Here is a 6,587-nt window from a genome sequence, read left to right as displayed (position 1 = left end):
TATCTTATGGTGACCTTTATGACTGGCACAGTCTTAATCGTAATAGAAAAGACTGATGTAAAGGCATTCATGTTGTTATTTTTAGCAGTAGGGAATGGAATAGTTGAAAGAGTAGTAAGGTTTGAGTAGAGTTGCATTTATTGTCCCCTGTGGACAAATGCAGTGATTTCTTGTACAGTTTAATTTTTTATTTTATTTTTTTTTAAGGACAAGGACAAAAAGTTGGCTGGGTAGGCAGCTGAGAGGTGGTAAGTGCTCTGTTATAGGAGGAGTGCTCAGAATAAATGCATCAAGGCTGAAATTCCTCGCATTAAGTGCCCATATTTTCCCAGCATCCTTCTTCCCCTCCAACAAAACTGAGCAGAGAGTTTGTACCTCAAAATTAAAGATAAGCCAGTGACCTCCTGAAGTCTTATACAAGTTTCATGTTTGTTCAGCTCACCATGGAGGATGCTCAAATTCTGAAGCCATTAAAAACCACCGGGAGAGTCCAGCCAGCAGGGAGTTTGCAATGTATGATGCTGACCTATGAGCTGGAAGGTCTCTGCTCCCAGGAGAAGCCCTAATAACAGAAACTGCATGTTTCATGGAGACTGGTCTCACCACACAGCCTTTCCCCCTGGACCTGTAAGAAATAAATGAGAGGGATCGATATTTCTTCATCCCGATTTTGCCATTTGCTAGCTTTCCTGGTAATTTTTGATGAGTTTCCACTTTCAAAATGGTCCCTTCTTTCTACAAACATTACCACCTGTCCAAAACATTTCCCAGATATTACAGGAGCTGTATCAGCAGCCCCCAGCAGAGATTGGCATGTTGAGCACAATGCTGGTAGGACACAAGGAAGATGTACCCCTCCTTGCACTTTAACACAATTGACCCCAAATTGCAATGTCTGTGAGCTCAGGAAGAACCTGTGATTTATGGTGAGATCCTCCCTGCTGTGAAGGGTTAACTTGAATCTTGCCTGCTACTCGAGCTCCCAAGCTGACCCTCAGTGAAAATTAATAGCTTGTATCTGTTTAATATTCCTTCCCAGTGCATGGCCAAATCGTTTCATCTGTATTTAAATGGATCAGTGGTTTTCATCGTCAGTTGTTTCCTCATTCCTCTTTTGGTTTTTACTAATCCTTTCCTGTTTGCAGGTGTTTTTTAAATCATAAAAGAAAGTCTTATTTTCATCATTTTTATTTTTATTTCATAAGAGTCCTATCAAGTTGGAGGTAAAGGACTCGTGCCATTTCAAGAAATCTACATTGTTTTGCTCCAGTTAAAAAAGTGGTCCCCATCTATAGATTTTATAGGTGACATTGCAAACACAGCAGCATCATTTGCAGCCAACCAAACTGTGCCAGTTAGGCCCAGATTTCCTAACCACATGGATCAGTATTATTTGTCATGCAAGGCGCTGATTTAAAACTGATGCATCTGTTACACTCATTGATGCTCAAGATGGAAAAGATCCATAGGGAGGCTTTCAGCTTTCCATTTAGTGCTAAAGCGGAACTGAACTCTATCAGATGTATTATTATTGTCATTATTATTTAATATCCCCCTCTGCCTCTGCTGTGTGCTCGCCGCTTAATGGAAAACATGAGTACAGACCCTGTCTCGGATTGCTTGCCGTCCGAGTGACAGACTAGACATCCAAGTGACGATAAAACAAATATCACAATGAGAAGGGCCAGGATCCTCCTGGCAGGGCCGTAAAGGTGGACACAGTAATTTGGGGACTGGTTTTGCTGCTGAAGTGTAGATGCGCTGGTACGGTTGTGAGTTTTTAGGAATGGCATGACAGTTCATGGAGTCAAGGAGTGTATTTGAGCACTAAAATTTTACTAGCATTAACACCAAAACATGATAAAAAGAAAGAAATTTAATGAAATGTTGATGATGTTTAATAACAGAGATGATCAACCACTAAACTTGCTGCTGCAATTTTCCTCTTTTAGGAGCGACTTCAGATGCTCTGCAAGCATCAGGCACTATCTTGCCCTCAGGCTCGTCTTAGGCATGTTTCCAGGCTCAGGGACTTCTTTATCTCAGCAGCGCTCACGCCACCTCCACCTTGAAGCCTGTCCTTGTGCAGTTTCTACAGGGCCTACGTGGCTGACTTCCAAAAAAATGAGCATGGCAGCTGGGACCTGCGTGTCTTTAGGGATGCACTTTCTTTGTTGCACTTCAGTGTGCAGGTTAAAGAACTGCAGAGATACTGAGTTTCGAAGAAAACCTCACATACATTAACCTTGGACAAAGGCAGGGGACATTCTTCATGCTGCCAGGTGACCATTGGAGCTCAGTGAGGGTCACATTCACCACCCAGATGAGCTGTCCTCAGAAAAGCATGTCTTGAAGTTCAGATCTTAATGAGTCATCTATGAACTATCAAATATTTCACATTTTATATAGAAATTTTGAGTGCCCTAAGTGCCACCATGGCTGGGGTGGCTGCAAATATTGTAAATAATCTTCTCAGTTTAATGAGTTACCAAACGAGCAAGGGCTCGTCTACCAGGTAATGAGTCACAGCCATACTTTGTTGTCAATCAGCTGAGACACCTGATTTACTGCAAGGGCTACTGGTACCAAAACTAATCAGAGGCTATCGAGGAAACCCAAACAGATCCAACCCACCAGAATTTAATCTCCCCACAAATAAAATGTACTCATAAATCAGGTCAAGCAAGTAAATGTGCCCCTCTAATGCTGCTATTAGGAAAAATAAAACCACAAAAAGCTCAGTAGGATGTGAAAACCATTATGGTTTCCCTGGGTAATGTCAGCAGTATTACACTAATTCATAATACACAGGGAGCTATAAGATACTTTCTGCCCTTACAGCTGGCTAATTAGTCAAGATAGAAAAAGCAATTTGACAAAAATGTTGATGTCTCCGTTTCCATTTTGAAGCTTAGAATGGATATGTTTTTACATTTTTCAATGAATTTCTCTGATAAACACAGAGGAAAAGATAGATAAAAGGTATGAAAATCAACATTGTAGTTTTTATTTACTGAAAGAATAATTGTGACAGAAAATCAAGTAAACAAAATATACTGCTTTCAGTAAAAAAAATCACAAACAAAATGTTTCACACAAATATGCATGTTTATTACAGGGAAAGCAACTCTCACTAAAAACAACGGTAAGGAAAATATGATATAAATACTTTGATCAGACCTGGTAATGAGCTATTTTGGCAAACCGCAGCATTAGTTCACTGGCAGTCTACTCAGCTTGATCAAGAAAAAATATGTTGATGTAATTGAATGACTGCAGTGAAAATCAGTGAATGATCGTTACCATATCGTATGGTGCAGGTGGTAAATGAATATCTACAAAGACAAGAGTGGAGACAGACTTTGTACTTGGCAGAGTGGGGCCTCTGGAACTTCGATCCCAACAGGTCAGTTCAGCACTGCTGCAATTTATGTAAAACAACAAAGTTGAATACTACAAAAGCTGATTTATTTATTTATTTGTTTATTTATGAAAAGAGCTTGATTCTCCTTCTCTTAGCAGAAGTACAACTTCACGGCGCTGTTTCAGAACTGCAATTTTTCTTTGGTTTTAAGACAGGAAAGAATCAAGAATCTTCTGCTTGGGAAAAGACTAATGATATATATCCACACAGAGGAAGTTGTACAAGAAAGTTTGTTGATGTTATTTATTGTCTTAAGACATTGTACTCTATTTCGCTTCAATATGATGCACACAGACTATTAATAATAGTAACCGATTGCCTTTAGGACAAAAATTCTAGGAAATAATTTATAATAAAATCTGCATTCAAAGCTATCTCTCAGCTTCCACATACTAGTCATAAATCATTGAAGAGACATTTATGATTGATTTACAGGGAGATTTTTATATTAGCATAGATATATATGTTGCCTTCTGTACAACTGTCCTTCATCCATAATTATGCAACCAAACATATCCTCTGTAATTGATAGTCAGGATGTTTTCAGAAAAGAGACTTTGAACACCAGAAAAGAAGCCAAGATACAGCTGTGAAGGTTGATACTGGATGATATTCACAAGTGGCTGTCATTACTCATGTATCTCCTGCGCAGACCAGAAGAAGAAATTAGGGAGCTGGGGTTGGCAATGGGACATAATTCTCCTCCTTGTGGTGACGATAATAGTTGTGGTGGTTTTATGGCATCAAATGCCACTAAATATCTCTGAAAACAATTTTTCAAGACTATTTGTTTCACTAGGTTAGGCCATGTCAGTAAATTTCTTAAGTGCGTGTGGTCTCCCCTGGGTAAATAAACAATTTTAGTGGGGGAATGAGTCCAAACTCTTGATGCCCCCTCTTACGTATGGGACTAGTTTCTTAATCTAGAAGGGAGGGAATTTTAAATGAATAGTGAGAGATCAACTATCTTTTAATTCACTTGAACTAGCCATGCCATTCTCTGCTATACTTCCCCTCAGCATTAGCAGAATGTCATTCTTTGCTTGCAGACAACTCTTCACACTCTGCAAATGTAGGAGAGAGAAATTGTGGCTCTTTTTAAATGGAAACTAACTGCTGAGTGCTCACCTGCAGGTCACTCTACCTAAACAGCAAACATTCATGTTGGAGCTTTCAGGGCATTTTCTGTAACCCAATTATTTTCTTCTTAAAATGTCAATGAAAAGTGGAGCATGAAAACAGTTTTTATAGGAATCTGTTAGACTTTTCTTGTTGTTGCTCTTCATTTTGCTCCGTTTTCTCCATGTTCATTAAATGCTCTAGAATTGGATTCAGATGGGGCTGTGTTTGAGAAGCATCAAGATAATAGGCTTGCAAATCTCCTTTAGTAAAACCCTCCTCTCTCATATCCTGCTTTTCTGCTGAGGGGTCGGTCACAGGAGATCTGTTCTTTTACGGCATCCAAAACTGTGGGCTCCATTACTTACTGTAAAGCGATAGGAATTGGCAATTTTTTTCCCCAATTGGCCTTGCTTATTTAAAGGTCAAGTAGAGAAACTCTTTGCCGCCTTATTGAGGTGCTATCAAATGACTTGTTTTAATTCTTTGACCTTTCCTTGCATCGCCCTGTTTTTATATTGGAGGTCGGTGCAGTTCTCTTTATCTTCCACTGACTTATCCGAGTTCCAGTGAGGTCAACAACTACCATCTCCTCTGCATTCCTCAGTCCTGCATTTTTATCATTACTTCAGAGAGATTAGACTCCTTCATAGCAAATGCTGTAAGGGCCCTTCATAAGAGGAATTTCCTGCAGCTAAGGCCTTAAAGACAAAAAAAGCTGCAGCAGGACTACGAGGGTCCTTGGATGCCTACAGTTCCTCAAGAAATCAGCAGCAGCATGGTCTGCAGCCTATTGTAGTACCTTCATAAAGGTCGTCTTGCACTCGGTTCAAGTGTTTATGACAGATGACCGTTGCCTTAAATTCCATTTAGTATACTCCGACATTATTTATTACAACAGGGTGTTACAGACACTTCAGTCTCACTTGATTTCACAGACTCAGAGGAATATAGGGATTCTGCTACCTCTCAAAGTTGAAGCAATAAAGCACGGTGAGGACTAATCACCATCCTCTAGAATGAAATAAGTAAAATTATCCAACTTCTTTCCTAGGGTCTCTACTTGCTTCTCATAAGCTGTGTATGAACCTCTTGAGGACCAAAGGCTGTCAACAATGCTGGAAGTCAACTACTGCAAGAGCTTATAGCAGAGTATGAGACCCAAGAGAAACATTTATTTTTGGCAAAAATACTCGCTATATTCTCATGTTGCTGCCAGTTTTCGAAGGCACGTCATTGCTTATTAAGGTGAACCCAGGAGATCACTATTCAGCTCAGGGATATGTAATCAGTCAAAAAGATGGTGACTGACCTTATGGTGCCCGAAGGCATTGGTATAGCTAAGGTGACAAAAGGGTGTTCTTTTACATCAAGTTAGCTCAACTGAAATTACATAAGTATATAAGGTAACACCCAACAGCACTGGTAGCTGCTAAGAAGAAGCTGCTGTTGAACTGAACTGATATCACGCATTAGTTGATGGGGCAAGAGAATCCAGTTCTGGCCAAAAAAAACCTAAAAACTAGCCTATGGGAGCTGCTTTCCTTTGGAGAAGCTGGCATGCAACAGCACAACAGACACTGTCAATGCAGCTCCTCCTTCTGCCTGCACTGCTCCTACTTTGTGTTTGCTAATAGTCTTGGTTCTTTCGTGGAGAGCAGAGGACACTTTTTAAAATTATCTGCTCTATATTTAGCTTAAAACTGTCCCATGAAGAAAGACCCTTATCTTAGCTTGATAGAATATTGCCCACAGTGGTACATGGCAGGTCTTTCACCAGCAGCTGCAATGTGTATTACAGACTCTAATACTACAAACTCACTGTAAAAATCACACACGAGAGTCACTTCCAAGAGGAAGATCCAGGCTAATCCAGAAAAGTCCTAAGACACGTTGCTACCAGGTCAGAAATTTTGATAAAGTCTATTCTGCAAATAGATACACCAGTAATTTCAATAAATTCAGGGACCAGTGTCACGAGACAGATTCATGCTGCACATAACATCCAGAGAACAAAATATGACTGTGCTGAGTAAAGGAAGCA

The 6,587-nt window shown here is 40.0% G+C and overlaps 1 long non-coding RNA gene across 3 annotated transcripts; it reads left to right on the top strand.

Moving 5' to 3' along the window:
• The first annotated feature begins 2,605 nt into the window (after positions 1 to 2,605).
• LOC311442980 lies at positions 2,606 to 6,587 on the top strand. 3 transcript variants are annotated; one of them, XR_014696998.1, is made up of 4 exons: positions 2,606 to 2,982; positions 3,119 to 3,145; positions 3,321 to 3,406; positions 3,523 to 4,006. It is a non-coding gene; the product is annotated as an uncharacterized lncRNA (long non-coding RNA). The 3 variants fall into 3 exon arrangements; XR_014696996.1 differs by lacking the exons at positions 3,119 to 3,145; positions 3,523 to 4,006 and adding an exon at positions 5,598 to 6,587; XR_014696997.1 differs by lacking the exon at positions 3,119 to 3,145.

Source organism: Aythya ferina (genome assembly GCF_964211825.1).
Source record: "Aythya ferina genome assembly, chromosome: 11".
NCBI classification, from domain to species: domain Eukaryota; kingdom Metazoa; phylum Chordata; class Aves; order Anseriformes; family Anatidae; genus Aythya; species Aythya ferina.
The sequence above is the reverse complement of the archived record's forward strand: the minus strand, read 5'-3'. Positions and strand labels throughout refer to the sequence as shown.